Source organism: Pezoporus occidentalis, unplaced genomic scaffold (genome assembly GCF_034315485.1).
Source record: "Pezoporus occidentalis ecotype Australia unplaced genomic scaffold, CSIRO_AGI_Poc_V1 ctg70, whole genome shotgun sequence".
NCBI classification, from domain to species: Eukaryota; Metazoa; Chordata; class Aves; order Psittaciformes; family Psittacidae; genus Pezoporus; species Pezoporus occidentalis.
This window is the reverse complement of record NW_026916053.1, coordinates 3,703,230-3,719,291: the sequence shown is the minus strand read 5'-3', so window position 1 is coordinate 3,719,291 and position 16,062 is coordinate 3,703,230. Positions and strand designations below refer to the sequence as shown.

At 44.0% G+C, this 16,062-nt stretch overlaps 1 protein-coding gene across 1 annotated transcript in view; it reads right to left on the bottom strand.

The window, feature by feature from the left end:
- NTSR1 (neurotensin receptor 1) overlaps positions 1-16,062 on the bottom strand; it is a 56,711-nt gene that overhangs the window by 18,204 nt on the left and 22,445 nt on the right. The window lies entirely within an intron of this gene.

Genomic DNA, 16,062 nt, shown 5'->3' with positions numbered 1-16,062 from the left:
ATGGTTTTAGTACGAATTATTTGATTACTACAGTTTTGATAAAATTAAATGGAGGATCAAATTAAGCAGTGATTGAATCAAGTGCAAGTCGCTGTTCATTTCAAATAAGACTTTGTGAGTCAGGCCTTATGGGCTGTCTAGAAACCCTGCTGGAGCTGAGCTTAACAAACGGCAGGCCAGGGAAATAGAGGCATGTGTGGGATTTGCCTGTATGTCTGTGGTGAGGCGGCCATGGTGGGATGGTGAGCTGCTGTGGTGGGATGGTGAGCTGTCTCTATACAGTTTTGTGCCCAGAACTCAATGTGTTTAGCAAAAGTACCAGCTGGGTTTCGTCTCTCGCAACCCACACTGTGAGAAGAACATCATCTCTCATTTATGCTGGTGATAATAATAGAGCTCCTCTTTGGACTGAGAAAGTTCCTAGACACACCTCACCATCACGCACTGTTAATGGCTTCTTTTGTTATATATATAGTGGTTTTCTAAGCTTTTAAGATATCTCAGAGGCCTCCTCCATATAAAGAGGAGTTATCTTTTGGAGTCACCTTGAGAGGCTAAGGAAGATCATTAAGCAGTAAGGATCAAGTTCTCAGCTGGTACAAAATGACATGGTTTAACTGAGAAAGTAATTTGTGCTTGTAAAGGACCTATTTCATCTATTCAAGATGTAGCTGGGCTGAGCTGGCGCAGCCTGGGGTGGAATGATCTGCTCAGACTTACTGGGTCAGACTAAGAAAGGGGCCCTGTAGGTCCCCATTCCTATTTCTGTGTTTAGCACCTGAATTTCCTCCTTTCCTACTGCAGAACGATATTTGCACATCAGTAAAAGGAAACAAGTCTCAAAAAGCTTCACTCTGCCACTTGTGCTTCAGAGTTTATTTGCTTTCATTCAAAACCTTTGCCCTAGCTATGAATTAGCCTTGCCTAATGTAATCACACAGAACTCAAAAAGTCTTTTCCGACCTTTCTTTAAAGCCTTGATTCATTCCATAATTCTATTGTGAAGTCTCTAAAGAGCTTGGCCAATTGTCCAGAATAGCACTGACTTTCCTTTTTATGAATCGTTATGGGAAAAGTGAAAGCTTTCTGCTGTATGAAAGATTTTTTCCCCATGGCTTGATTTGTACCAAAACTTTCATATAGTTAAAAAAAAAAATAATCAGTGTTTTCCCCAGAAGCAGAAGGTTTTAATTTATGGAAGGAATTATCTGCAAACACAAACTCTTGAGGACTAGAAAGGCTGGAAAAGCTGAACCCCCTCCTGCAAACCCTCCGTACTCAGTGCTTTGTCTAGGAAGCTGCTTGCTGGGTTGTGCGAGTTTGGAGCCCAGTACTGACACTCGTGACATCAATGGGGCTAAAGTGTCAGTGAGCAGCTGTGGGAGCCTTTGGGTCCTTATATACCTTTACAGATCACTGGGAAGGAAGATTTAGGCAGTGTCCAGGTTCATTTTTGACTCTGAAAGTCTCAGGTGTTATGTTGGCTCATCATGGAAAGGACAGCTTGTGCAGTGCTGCATCTAAACTAATTCTGTACTCAGGGCTGCTTGCATGCACTAAAAGCGGTCTGATTCTGTGATGTCTGCTGTCACAAAGCATGGTTCAGTCTGATTCTCCTCGCCATTAAAATTCATGTGTTTGCATCAGTGTAAACCCACCAGATCTGAGGTTTCTGCTCAGCACCATGATGGACAGTGGCATGCAGAATAAGCACAGTGCAGAAGCACAAAGCTGTGCATGGAAAGGCTTAGCATTGACTGCTCTCAAGTGTAAAAAACCCCAGCACCTCAAACCCTGTAACTCTGTGCTAAATCCTCCTAAAAAAAAAAAAGAGAGAAAACCCAATACTGCAATGTTTGTCACTGGCAGGAGAGAATGAAACACTAACCCACTTCCACGCTGCTGTCACTCCAGTAATCAGTTCAATCCTTAAAGTCTGGTAGCATCTGTAGGGTAGGATTAGTCCTCAGGACCATATAGTGTTCTGTCTCATGCAAAACAACTTCCAGCACCAGCTGAACAGTAACACTCAGAGACCTGAATCACTCTCCTCTTCCTTTGAAACAGAAACATGGGAGAGACATGGAGGGGGTGGACCAGAAACATCAAGTGATACAAAAGCAGAAGCCAGTTCTTGGCTTTGTGACTCTTCCTATATCTTTCGTATAGAAAACTGCTCCCCGGCTCCGCTGGCCTTCACGTTGATGTGATTTGCTTTTGCCAAGTTGTCCCTCAAATTATCTGGTTGCTGTGGTTTCCCTGGGTTACCACTAAAAGCAGACATCCACTTATAACGGTGATGGAGAAGATGAGCTTATAACTTCACTCAGGGATTCCCTGGGGGGGTTTATGAGTCCTCTAAACCAGAAGTTTTATGAAGGCTTATTCTTTTGTGCTCCAAGGCAGCTTCTGTAGGAATAGAAACTTAAAGACCACTACAAGAAGATGTTTTTTCCATCCCTCCTACAAGCCCAGGCTTTTGTTATATATGTATCTGAAGGAAAGGAGGAGAAATACTACATCAGTTACAGGCACTTACAGCAAAACTCAATTGCTTCAGCTGATTGTTCCCTTGCTCCGTCAGCACGTGGCTGTGAAAGGGTATGGAACTGTTAGTGAGTGTTTGAGGAGGGTCTACAAGGTCTTGGAGCACTTGAGTGGTTGAAAGTAAAAAAATTAGGCTAAAGGTTTTTCCTGGAGTTACAGCAGCAACTTAAACACTTCCACTGCAAGTATTTATACCGACAAACAGCCGCGAATCAGAGCTACTCATAATATTTTCTTTGAAAGGGTTTTGCTGAGAAAATGTTCCATTACTGAGACCGTAAAATATTCTTGAATATGTGTCTTGTGTGCTCCCTCAGGCTTTTTCTTTCCTAAATAAGTAAATAAAGTCCCACAAAGCAAATGAAGAGTGAAATGCTGGTCGCAGCAGCAGCGCGGCGTGGAGCATCCCGTGAAGCAGCAGCTGGGATCCCCTGCCGGCAGGAGCGGATGTGGGGAACAACTAATATTTAGGGCTAATTTTAGCCCTGGGTTATGACAGTGGTTTTGTGGCAGAGACCAGAGATGTTGCCTTGTTGCCTGATAAATGAGGTGACAGCAGAGCCAAGTTCTTGCTCGCTGTCAGTGCCACATCTCTGGAGGCACGGCCCCTTCCAGCAGTGAGCTGGGATGCTCAGAGCAGTTTTGACCCCTTCATCTTCAGGGATGTGAGAAGGACAACTAAAATGGAGAGAAGTGTGGATGATGGTGAGACTGTAAAACCTCACCAGGATGATTAAGCTTCTCTCATACCTCATTTCCCTGCTGCACACCTGCTTTCCGGCTGGGAAATGGTATGAACTGGCTGTCAGCCTCTCTGCTTTCCACTGAGGAGGATTCTCAGTGCAGAGCTCTCCTCCAGTCCAGCCACCCCTTGAGCACAAGCCTTGGGAAATGGTTGAGAAACCCAAAAAGGATCTGAAAACTATCTCAGGAGGAAATCTGCCTTTGCTGGTTTCCTGGAAGTGATGCTGGAGAGGACCGAGGATGCAGAGCATCGTTTGAGTTGTGGTTTTGAGCAAATCCCACATAGCTGGGATTTAACAAGCTACCACGTTCTGGTTCACCTCATTTCCAATGGAAATGAAAAGTAAATTATCCTCCCCCTGATTGTGGAGGCAGTATTGTTAGCATATGTCAATCAGAAAAGCACATTCTGCTACATCAACATTCGGCTGCCAAAAACTCTTATTTGTCTAAGAGTACTTTACAAAATTACCAGCTATTTCACTCATTGGCCGGAATTAACAGTTTTTTAACCACCCAGTGGATAATTTCAGACTTTAATAAGCACAGTACCACATTCCTGGATACATCAATCTGCGCAAGACAAAGCAGGAAGGGGAAAGGCACACGGCGTTGGCATGCCAAAAGGAGCATTTGGTCGTGGTACTCGTGTTTAATGTTCACAGGATGTATCTGGTGAAAAATGCAAAGGGTTTTTTTATCCCCTTCAGTAAATGAATCACCATCTAATTAAACCTCGTCTCTGCATAGCTTGCCAGATTTCCATGCCAAGTATCTTACAGTTATCAGGTAAATGCCATTCCTTAGATACAACAGGGCAGGAGAGATCTGCATTTGTGAGTGATGGAAGCAAATAAGAATTGCTTCTGCAGCCAGTGCCTGTTACAGGGAAGAATGTGGAAGCTAAAAACCATAGCCTAGGGAAGGAATTCAGCTCTTCTGGAATAATTTTGAGGAATTTTATTAATTTCAGAGGGTATTAGCACTAGATTTTAGTAGAAAATCTTTCCAATGTTTCATTTCTCTGGTCATTCGTATAATAAATAATGCAGATTCAAGGAGGCAGCTTAAAAGAGTGTGGATGTGAGAGAATAAACTAAGGAATTTGAAAGTCTTATCTTGGATAAGTGCAGCCTGCTGTGGGAGCACAAATCCTGGATAAATAGGAATAGGGTCCGGTGCTGAAACCTGTGTAAATCCAGAGCTCTAACAGCGCACTCGAGCAGGAGCTCGGTCTTTGCACACTGCCAGTTTTAAGTCAGGCATGTTTGCCTGTCACGTTTTATATCTGGTGGCTGCTATCTCAAGCAGCCCTGACAGCGTGATACGATGTGACACAGCCATCACCCTCGGATGGAGGCTGGCAGTGATGTGGATGGGTTGTACTAGGTGCCCGTGCCCAGAAGGCCTTCATCAGTTGTGTGAAATAACCCTCTCCATGCCTCAAAACCAGGACCAGAATGCATATATCTGATACAGATCCAGGTGGTGGGACATTATAGCTCATCTTTAGCTTAATGGGTAATCAAAGATAAGATGCTAAACCCCAACAAATACCGCACTGGGTCTGTGTGACAGTGGGGGAGATACAGGAGAAGCTGCTAGAAGCTGTGAGGCTCTGTACAGTCAGCCCTCTCCTCAATGTATGGGCTGATCCTGACTCTTCCCATCCCACAGCAATCCATGTGTGAAATCCTGGAGAACAATGGAGTATCTGTAAAACACTTTGAAACACAAATTGGCCACCAGAGACACCCACTCCAGCATCAGCAGGGGCTGGAGCATCTCACCTCTTGCAGAATGAGATCATGTGAATTGCTCTAATCTCACCCCAGAGAGCTCCCCTGTTCATCTCTGGGAGCTGTTAAGCAGAGAGGTTGAGAAGCACCTTTGTTCTGCCCCTGCGAGGCCTTTTCAGAGGTGTTAAATACCAAACCCAGACGTTTCAAGTGAAGGTTACTGTGATGTGAAACATTCCTCACAGGCACAGGTATCTGATGTCAAAACGTTTTGATCAGCTACAAATTACAGAGGCAAACCTTGAAGCTAGGACACAGCTGCACAGGGACAGGGGGATGGATGGCAGGCACAAGCAGCTAAACCTCTGGGAGCTGGGGCAGTGATGTGGGCATGATCTAAATACGGAGATGAGCAGGACATCAAACGTGCCATTCAAGGGACAAGAAAAACCTCAGAGGCAGGCGCATCCTGTTCAATCTGATGAAATAACACAGCAAGTTCTGCTGATCTCAGCCAGAATTGACCGTAGAGCTTGAGCTGGGCAAACCTGTGCATTTCAGACCTCTGCAGGAGCCCCAGTTTTCCTGTTGTTTTGGATGGGGTCTGGGAGTACGGAACTGCAGGTACTGATGAGGAGAAATAGAGCAGACAGGTCTGAAGATAAATGATCAGATGGAGATGATGGATGCTCCCAAGTGACCAGGTGAGGTCCTGTCCTCATGATACTCCTGCCCTGCAGCCATTAATATCAATGAGACTGGTTACTAATTGCATGGCGAGCATCTGTTGCTGACACATCCATTTGCTGGCCTTTTTCACTTAAGGAAAACCCCTCAGAAGACAACTGAAGGGACAATGCAAAAAAGCTTGTGCATGAGCTCTGGCTTCTTGCTTCTATTTAGATGTTTCAGGGTTTGTATTGGTAGATACATCAGAAGAAAATACAAGTTACTGAAGGGCTTACAGTGGCAGCACTGTTTGTGGTCTGTGCTGCACTTTGAGATCTACAAGGTACAAGTACCTGCAACCTACTGCAAAATGGGACTTGTTCAGTACAACATGGTGATGCAGGGGAACCACTCACAGATTCTAGTGGTCCTCCCTCTCTCTGTGCTGGCTGGAAGCCTCCAGTGCTGTCTCCAACTGGCTAACACCAGGCATGAGCTCTTCCAAAGGGCTTAATTTAGCTCTAGCACTGAGATCAAGGGGATCTGCTTAAACTCTCTTTTCATTAGCATTTTGTGTTTGCTTCAGAGCAGTGATGTTCTCCTGGTAACAAGCCTTTTCTCTTTACATCCATGGCTATCATGAGAGAATAACCAGTTGGTGTGGATTGAGATATTAAGAATAGCCAACACGTAGCATTCTCAAGCCTGTGTGTGGTCCCAGACTGAAGAACTATAACGGGAATGCAGAGCAGCTAATGATCTCGAGAAGTTAAGTTAATCACATACTCTGCAGGAGTTAATCAGATTCAGAACAGATGGAAATAAACTGCACACTGACAAAAAAAAATCCATCATATCTCTATGGCAAAAGCATTCCACCAGCTTTCCCATTCATAAATCTCCCTCCATGCAGAAAGCTTTTGTTCATAAAAACCAACATCTGATGCAGAACAACTTAAATGGGTCTCTTTGCTCATGATGGGTTGGCAAAGATGGATAACGGTGGCGTTCCTGAGCTTGACTGGGTACCCGAAGAGATCATTTAACCCCATTTCTATGCATAATTACAATCCTGTGGCCTAAAGTGTTTTCAGATTTATCATAAGTAATAGCAAAAAGGTATGATTCATTCATAAGTGCTTGATACAAAGCTTATTACAGCTAATAGCACACAAGGGTAATACCTAAGTAACTCCCTAGGGACCCCAGGGCTCTTCACTTCCTTGCTAAATGCCAGAGAACTTTCTTCATTGTAACTATTTACGAGAGAAAATGTCTTTCTTTCCTGATCTCTGTCTCAGACCTGAATGGTTCTTCTGATTCAAGATTCCAAAGGGAGATAAAAGCTGTGAAATTGAGGAAATACTGGAAATAATGGACCGGAGAATGGGCAAAAAGGAAGGTTTTGAGGTTTACCACTGTGTGCTCCTGAATGCCTTGTTGTACATGATGGATATTCAGCTTTATCACTTGATAAAACTGAAGGATAAAAGAATGTTTATTTAGAAAGATGAAGAGTAAAGCAGTTATCCTTGCTAGGATTATGCTTGATGAAGATGTGGGATCTGGGGGTCTTGTACATCTCACTTCAGTTAATCTAGAGCATCCTGCTACTGATTTAAGAGGGATATGCAGAAGCTAAAATGGAAAGGGTTTTGCCCAGGATGGTTGCTGCCTCTCTGTATCTGGTGAGAGGAGAAAGAAGTGATAGCACCAGTGATGATCTTCCATCACATCATCATTAAATCAAAAGCTTCAAACCTTCCTCTCTTCCTCCTTCAGGAAACCTTCCTTCTTAGTTTCCTGTGATTTGGTACCTTGAGCTACAAGGCAAATTAATTAAATTTACCCAATTTTGCTTGCAAACAAGAATACAGTCAATCTGTTCACTGGCAGTTCACTGACCTCGGCTTTGCTCCTCAGCTCTAGTTATCCATAGCCCTATTTAGAGCAATATTTTTGGTTGAACAAAAACTCAGTGGATATTGGCCTCAATTTTCCCTTTGAACATGCAGGTCTATGTTACTACTTCCCCCTCGCTTTCCCCAGCAGCTATATTCTACTGAAGGGGAAATAACACTTCATCTTCAAACGACAGGTTGGAAATACGCTCTAAATAATTTACCAGTGCAGTTGGATTTCAGGTCTCACTGTCTGTTGGTATTTTGGCTCTTCCTTCTTTTCACCAAAGGGATATCCCCCTCACCTATCACAATATATTTAGTTTTCTCTAGCTGCTTGTCAGCCCTCTAAATGTTTAATGAATATTCATACAGTGCCTCATGCTCCTGGCATTTGAGTAATCCTAATCCATCTTTTGCAGTGATTTTGTGCCTGTCCTCTTGCCTTTTTTCCCACCGGGCATCACACAAGCTATGGGGGCTCAATCCAAAGAAAGTGCTTCCATGGCTGGTGTTTCCCCTGGCGCAGCTGATACTCTCTGTTGAGGGTAGGTAATGATGTCCTTGTTAAAACTAAGAAGCTCATACTCTTTCCTATGCTGTTAGCTGTGAGTGCAAGTGCTCAGCACACCCAGTGTTCCTGCTGTGCAGGTTTTGCAGCCTGGGACGGGCGCAGGGGTGGCAGACACCACAGCCTTAGTGAGAGCATGGAGTACACGCGTGTCTTAGGAGTGTATCCCCATGTAAATAAATCACAGCAGCTGATTTTGTGTGCTGATGCCTGGATCCTTGCTTCTCTTGTCATTCCATATTTCTTCTGTTGATGCTTGGGATAGTTGTTGCAATGAAGGAGATTTTTACTTGGATATTATTGCACAGATGATGTCAAATAAAGAAACAAACCATGGTGACAGTCAATTATCCCCCAACTTTTCTGAGTCATTTCATCCCTGCTAATTGAAATAGATGGCTTTTGCCTACATGGGTATGAAGTCATTTACAGGGAGCAAGCCAGCGTGGGGATTTCTAGTCAGTGTTTAGGAGTAAAATGAAGCAAAAGCCACAAGCATGGGAGTATAATAAGCAAAGATTTCTAACTGTAAAGAGCTCCAAACAGTTAAAGCAAGTGGTGTTTGCTTGCTTTCTTCCCACACTCCTGGTAGATGGATCTTGACAGAGAGGAATGTGAGTCTGATCTGTTCACGTGGTGCCTATCAAACTTCAGTTTTACACCCAGCCTATGCAATGCTGCAGCCAAGCAGAAGCTGGGTGCTGGGCTCCGAGCTGGGTCCAGGCATGTGGAGTCACAGTCCTACAGCAGGGCTGGAACACTGGTGCGCAAAGATGCAGTGACCCCCCCCTACTGCTGTTCTTTGTGGAGATGGATGGCAGGAAAGCACACACTCATTGGAACAAGAGTGCAGGGTAATTAATAAACCAGCTCCATCCCCCAGGATGATACTGGAGATTTAAGGTAAAGACTTCGCTATAAACCAAGCCAGCCACTAAACCTTCAGCCTGATGCATGAGGCACACACACCACTAGGGAATTCAGAGGAGAATTAGTTTAAAAAAGAAAGAAAGCAACAAATAGAACAAATTATTCTTCTATTGAAACCCACATTGGATCTCATTCTGGTTTTGCACGTTCTGCAGGTGAGGTGGAGGCAGATGAGGGTAAGAGGTGATATTGGTGCCTGAAAGACAAGTGGGATCATGGCAAAGAATGATTTATCTGTTGAATTATGTTTCAGGATGAAATCTTCTGAAGCTATTTCACAGATGCTGAGAAGTCACATTATTATAGCTGGTAAAATAACAGCTTGTCTGCTTAAAATAATTAGTAGTTGACAATTGGGTTGAATTTTAAACCCATGAGGAGCTTTGGTTAGCGCTAATAAACGTTGATTAAGGTAGCAATTAAAATCTAACAATCTCTCTGGGGGTCTGAACTTTAAAGCTGAAGTTTTGAACACTCCTCAATTTACAGAGAAAATGCTCAGCTTCCTCCCCACCCGAGTTGCATTATTAAGCTGTGGCCATGCAGATCTTCTGTCTTTATAGTTTTCCAGTTTACACAAACATATTGCAGCCCAAAGCAGTGCCCCACAGGCAGGGGCAGCAACCGGCACCTACGCTGGTCTAACATCTGATCAACATGAGAACCTCGGGACAGCAGTGACATTAAGCAATGTGAGGTTTTAGCTTAATGTTAATGCCGTAAGACCCTCCTGAGGTCCCTATTTCCAGACATCTCCATCTCTCCTTTGAGATGCTCTGTTTGGAAATGTAGGTGACCCCTCGAAAACAAGCAAGGTCAAGTGGCCCTGATTGTGCATTCATCTGTCCCGAATCCCTCTCCTGCTGCTCTGAAGGATCCAACTACACATCATTTAATCAGAGTGATTGGATGAGCCACCAAAAAGAAGCGTTGACTAGGTAGTGCCTTGAGAGAGACCAGGATTATCTCCCTCTGTTGCGCCTGAGCAATGTGACCAAGGCAAATCAACCACACTTTTGCTTATAGACTTGTTTATCCCATGTTTATCATCATGGGACTACTCACAATGGTCTCAGGTTCTTTATGACCTTACCAAAGCTGAGAAATTTCAGTCGCTTCCCAGCAGTTTTCTATTTCCAAAGGAGGGAAATGCATTTGTATTTCATGGAGCACCTCGGTGATGCTGGCCATATCATTTTGGTTTTTCTCTCTCACTGTAGGCAGCACATCATAAATCTAACACAAAACCAGATTTGTCTTTCTTCCTTTATCACACGCTTGCTGTGTGTCCTGCATTAATTACATTTTGTTCCCCAGTTCATAAGCTGAATGCCAGTGGGAAAAAAATAGGAATAAAGTAAAGTATGAATTGGGAGTGACTTGGCCCTCTTGTGTTCCCAGAATGAATGGGAGTGCATCAGCTCTGCCCTTGTCAGGCAGCTTTAATGGCCAGATGTATCATTGTGTTGCTATATTACAGTCTGTTTTTCCAGGTCTGTTCCTCGTGCCTTTCCTAGCCCAGCCTATGTGATCTGAGTGTGGCTGCTGTTTGCTCCACAGCACTGCATGTTCCTTAGTACATTTGCTAAGTCCATCCATTGTGAAGGATATTTACAGCATCAGAGAGATGGAGAGGTAGGGATGTGAAGAGCTGGAGGAGGGAAGGGAACAGATCTGTCCAGAAGGTGGAAAAAAAAAGCCCATTCACTCTCAGTGGATGTGGGTACCACTTCTTTTTCCTTTTCTGTGTTGTAGGGATGAAATACAAATGACTTGGGTAAACGTGGAAAGGGACAAAACGAAAGCACCATAGCTAGAGATGCTCAGAGATGGTTCTTTTTCCAAAGGAGGCTTGAGAACTGGGCACAATGATGCATTTACTCTTGAGTGAGCAATTCCATGCCTGAAGCTTTGATACAGGTCACTATTAGTGCAAGATGGACACAAGGGTTAGCCCGTCTGGGAGGTGGAACTACAGCGGGCCATCAGAGACCATCAGTGAGCACTGGCTTGGCTGCCACACTGCTCGTGGGGCTTTCAGGGGAAACAGCAACTGCTGCAAGAGGTGGATATAGTCATCTTGGACATCTCCACCCACAGCCAATACCACCTTCCACAAGTAGGGGTACTAAAGCTGGCTGAGATGGGCGCTGTGATGGGCATTCATGGTTGCTGTGGAGACATCAACTTGGTTCCTTAACCACTGTTGTATAGCAAACCATGAGCTCCCAAAGAGAAAGCGGAGTGATAATTCATGCAGACTTCCAGACTACTTAAAAAAGACCTATTTAATATTTTTACAGTAATACTATGCACTCTGCTGCTCTTACTGCAGAATTACAGGTGTCAGCCTGAGGAGGTGTGCGTGTGGGGACATGATTTTGGAGAAGAGCCATTTTGCCAGGAGGATGAGACAAACAGAGAGGGTGAAGAGAGACCTGGCACCTCCAAGGAGCTCACAGGATCCATTGGTTTCAGGCTGCTGACCTGTTGCTGCACAAAACCATGAAGGTAAATCAACAGGTCAATACACATATAGTAGGGACCATATGGAAGTACACGTTGGCTTGAGTGATGAGCAGAGTGAGAAATCCTAAATCTAGCATAGATAAAGGGAGAAGCAGATATGAGAGCAACACCTCCCTGGTGACAATGTCTCTGTTGGCTACTTAAAACTCACTACATTGAATAGGTGAAGTCCAAATGAGCTGCATGTCCAAAGCCTAACTGGTCAGCTGGAACCCCAAACCTGCATGGTCTTCCATAAAATGATTCCAAGGCAAAACCTATCAAGAGGTCATGGCTCTCTCGTGCAAACCATAACAAAGACAAGCACTGATTGCATTTCCATTCCTCAAAATGTATTTTCTTTGGGTTTTATATAAAGTGCAAAATGAACACGTGGAACCTAATGCTACGGGATAAGGCTGCTAATGAGACTAGTAGGCCAAATGTCAGATTTGTTTCTGGTGTAGCTGCTGAGGAGTTCATTACTGAATACAGTATTTATGTAACCTACTTTGCTTTAAGGCATAATCCACCACCAGATGACTGCTATAAGGAAGGCATTTCATTTGAGGGGTGGCTTCTTTTCTGTAATAAATTTCTTTGGACCTTACCCCAGTGCATCCGGCTGCAACCAGCATTTGAAATTGGCTAAAAATCTGATGGATGAGGCAAGCCCGAGGTTAATTAATTTCTCAGATTCCACGTGGAGCCATGGCTGCCTGCAAAGATAGAAATTGCTATTCCTTATATTAAGATTTTTATTACAAGTTTAGAAAAATCTCTATTTCCCCCTGGCATCCGAACTCCTGTATAGCAATTTACAGCCTGTTAACCCTAGGGCTGCTTTTCAGATTTACCTTTCTGGAAACCCACAAGGGTCCGTGGAGGAATGGCTGGAAACATTGACCTGGAAGCTGGAGCAGGAGCCGGATTCCAGCACCCTGCCTTCTGCAATGCAAGAATCGGGAGCTAAATCCCTACAGGTACACAGGAACTCATGGTCCTGTTCAAGGATCTGAGTGTGGCCGCTGGTAGCATCATCCTCTGCTCACAGGGGCATTGCAGCTGATGCTGCTGGCTCTTGCTTACACTGCCCTCTGCTATGCATTAACTGAAAGAGTTTTCTAAGCACAAGAATTTATAATGCTGCTTTTCATCCCTAAGGCAAGCACTGCTTTTATCCCTAAGGCAGGCTTCCCGGCCGCAAGGCTCAGGCTCAGGTAGAAACTGTTCCTCTCCAACCAGCTATGGAGGCAGCGTCCTTGCAGAAGAGGAGGTTGATTTACCAAGATGAAATAATCACAGTGTCATGAATGCAGCCAGGGTTTCCCTGTTAATTAACGAACTGCTTAATTAAGGGGCTATTTTTTTATTAAAATTAATTCTTATCTCTGTAACATACATGACTTAAACAGGGGGTGTACAGAAGTGTTTATCACTGATGCCCTAAGATGCTAATTTCCCAATGTTATGACTTGTAATCAAGATTAATTTTCTCTGACTTATCCTCCAAAGGAAAGACTTTACACCAGTTTTGACATTTAAATTACCTTAGATTTGCAAGTCCAATATTGTCATAAATATTCATAGCCAAGATTTGACTATTTAGTCTTTAATTTTTTTTTAATTTCTAATTCACCACTGAAAACTGGTTTCAGAACAAGCACTGAGAAATGAAGCACCTTTTATTTGGAGCATGGGGAACATCTGGCTTTGCTACCCCAGCAGCAAACTGACACATTATGTTTCTGTTTGATGCTGCTGCTGAACAAAATTGGACGGCAAAATCATCCTTTGATCCTTTTCCTTATGCCTATTTGCAAGGGGACACTTTCATGCAGAAGCTATTGGGCAGCTCTGCCGTTGTTTTAGCATGTGCCGTATCCATCACTGCATGAAACAAGGAAAGGTCAGTACAAACCACAAAAGCAACTCCCCAGGCAGCTGCTGGCACAAACCTCTGCCACGTGCCATAGCCAGCATCTCTGTGGCTGGTCTCTCCTTTCAGGTAGGCAGAGCATTTATGCTTTCATAGTTATACAAAACCCAGGTTCTTGGCTTGCCCTGAATGCCATGCCGGTAAGCACAAACCCCAGCTTGGATTGGGTGAGCTGCCTGCTGGATTTGTGGAAAAGCACCTTTTTTGTGCTTCCTGGCTTTTACCTTGTGAGCTCTCCCATATGTACAGACCCTTCCCTTCCCATCGTTAGCCTAAGCACAGTGCACACAAACATCCCAGTTAAAGCCAGCAGGCTGCAGGCTAAGGAAGCATCCCGGTACCCTCTGGCAGGAGCGGCAAGGTGTGATCCTGCAGCTCTTCTCAGCCACCCCATTCATTCAGCCTCTTTGGCACCATTTCAGTGACAAAGGAGAAAGCTGAGCTGCTTCACGTGGGGGCTGGCAGCTTCCCAAGGGCGATGTACCAAACCCCATTCATCTTCCCTCTGCAGAGGTTCAGATGCTGGCGGAAACCCAGGTGAGAAGCAGGAGAGATGAGATGCTCCAGCCCCTGCCCTTGCTGGTGTGGATCTCTCTGGTGGCTGATTTCTGATCTCTGTTTTAAAGATACTACATTTGTCCTCAGGCTTTCACTAGAACATGGGTTGATGGGGGGTGGGAGGAGAGGGACAGGATGAACCCATACATTGGAGAGGGCTGGCTCTGCTCAGAGCCTCACAGCCGAATGCTGATGGATACGGCCAGGCTAGTACCTGCACACATCAGTCCAATAAGGGCAAATTGGCTTCCTAATGAGACATTCTTCTCCTTTCAGTGACTGAGAGCTTCTCCAATTTTTTTATATCTGATCCCTTTCAAATGCAATTAATATCTCCAGTCTTTTTTCTCCCTTCAACAGTAGGGAAGGGACAGACAACCAGCGGTGTTACTATTCACATCTCAAAAACTTTTCTGTTTGAAAAAGGCTAATAAACCACCAAGACTCACAGTGACCCTTCCTACCCTTAAACCAAGGCATGTATTTTAAGCATAAGCAACTACTCCTGAGACGAGCCACTGCCAATGTTTCAACTAATAGAGAATTGATTTTCTGATACCTAACCAAGGTGTCTGCTCCTGCCTGGTATCAAAGACGGACCTGCTTGCCCAGGAGCTCACCAAGATCTTTTGTTTCCTTGATTATTTTCCAGTTCAGTTCATTATTTTAATAAAAGATACAAAATGATGCCTTACAATGGATGACAGACGCACTTCTGACATTATTTACTTCTTCCAGTTGAAAGGAATCTGCTTGGATCAAAGCCTCAAAGTGTTAGAGGGGTGACCTATTCAGTTGGGATGAAAGTATGGCCTTAGGAAATGAATGCTCCAAGCTTTGAAGATGTGAGAAGGGGCATAAAAGGTCTGAGAAGCAAAGCTCAGGTCTGTCTCTGCCATAAAAAGCTGAAAAATGTAATTATTTGGTGGGGTTCCCTATGGTCAACACCTAGGACTACATCTATATTATATATGTGTATATGTGTGTGTGTGTGTGTGTGTATATTGCCAGGACAATAAACTGAATTCCTTTCAGATTCACTTCCCATGAGGGACCAGTCATGAGAAGGATGAGCATCCAAACTGCTGAAGATGAAGCTCTTCAGCTCTGAACTGTTTTGAGAGACTCCACTTGAACCACAGTGATCAGAGAAGAGACATAAAAAGCCTTGGGCTCGGTTCTCCCAAAGAACTCATTGCAGTGTAGGAAGAGCTGCTCCCGTGCCACTCACTCTGGTAGGAAAAGAAAATATGACAAGTTCTTAAAACTTCTTGATTTCTGCTTCAGTAAAACCTGAGAGTTTTTTAAGTGACAAGTTCTCATAAATAATTCCACCTAATGGAAGATACTTCAGTAATTGCGATATTTTAATTTCAGCCCTTTAAGTGCAGAGAATTCTCATTAGCTCGCAGTATTCGGGTACTGCAATGAATTTTCATGGAGAGAGAATAGCATACATAGCACTGAAATGGCAGAAGTACGTTGGATTCATCCAGCATTTTATGGACAAAGAGATTCATCGAGTAAAACTTTCCACTTCCTTCAGGGTACAAGTGTTTTTATTATTGCTGTTCTACAGGTTAATAAACTGAGGCAGAAAATGAATAGATCTGATCTAAATCTCTTCTTCACAAGCATTGTCATAATTATTTCCTCTGTTTTCCAGCAAGGTTTATTTTTAAATGAAGCTTTCAAGAGGCCCTGGGAAGCCTGATTTTCCATACCTCAGTCTCACTCCTGCGTAATACTGCTTTGACTAAAGGCAATAAAAACATCCACAGGGGAGCTGAAATGCCAGGCTGACAGATTGAGTACTCAGATATTGCAAGACGTAGATTTCAGGAAGAAATCATGCTTTTTGCACCAATGCAGGGGGGATTTGGCTGGATAGTGATGTCCATGGTTGTTTAAAGGGATTTGGGTCTCTTGGAGAAGCGGCTCTTCTAATTTCCATGT